This window comes from Crocuta crocuta, unplaced genomic scaffold (genome assembly GCF_008692635.1).
Source record: "Crocuta crocuta isolate KB4526 unplaced genomic scaffold, BGI_CrCroc_1.0 scaffold378, whole genome shotgun sequence".
Classification (NCBI taxonomy): domain Eukaryota; kingdom Metazoa; phylum Chordata; class Mammalia; order Carnivora; family Hyaenidae; genus Crocuta; species Crocuta crocuta.
Genome location: NW_027528871.1, coordinates 923,968 through 924,673, shown reverse-complemented (window position 1 = coordinate 924,673; position 706 = coordinate 923,968).

The following is a 706-nucleotide window of genomic DNA, read 5'->3' as shown; positions in this document are numbered from 1 at the left end:
TACAATAATGTAGGTTTCAAGGGTTCTTCCCTAACAAAGATAAAGTTATTATTATGGGATGTAACTGAAGTAGCCACTTTTCTCTTGGATCACTAGCACACAATATGAATTTCTCTTAAAATTTTTATCAAAATTATTTATGCAGAATAATGCTTAACAACCCATAGTATTAAGTAGAAATACAAAAGGACATTTTACCATAAACATACAAAAGGTGTTCAACTTATTTCAAGGTACATTAGTGATTTATTTAAGGCCATCTTCATAAAGTTAGAAAACTAGCTTATTTCTATTGTTCTGCCAGATGAGTTCTCCATTTATTAGCAGTTTTAAGTTGGGTGGTATTGTAGGATTTTTAATGGAAATATAAAACTAGATTTAATTTATTTTTAATTAAGGTACTTATTTTTCTCATGTCTAAAATCAGACACTAGTCTTGTTCCTTATAAAAATATGAAATGTGTTCCCTGAGTAAACTTATAGAGATTAGTTATACTCTGGCACATGATGTCATTTAGGAGCATAAAAGAGAAAATATTTTTGATCAATCAATTATTTTGTGAATGATCATAAATGACCATTCACTTTGGTTCGTAATTATGGGCTGCTGATATTCAGATATTCTTTTTTTTACTCCAATTTAAATACCAGGTTGATAAGCAAAACGTTTAATATAAACCATGTCCCTTAAAAAATACTGCAGAGC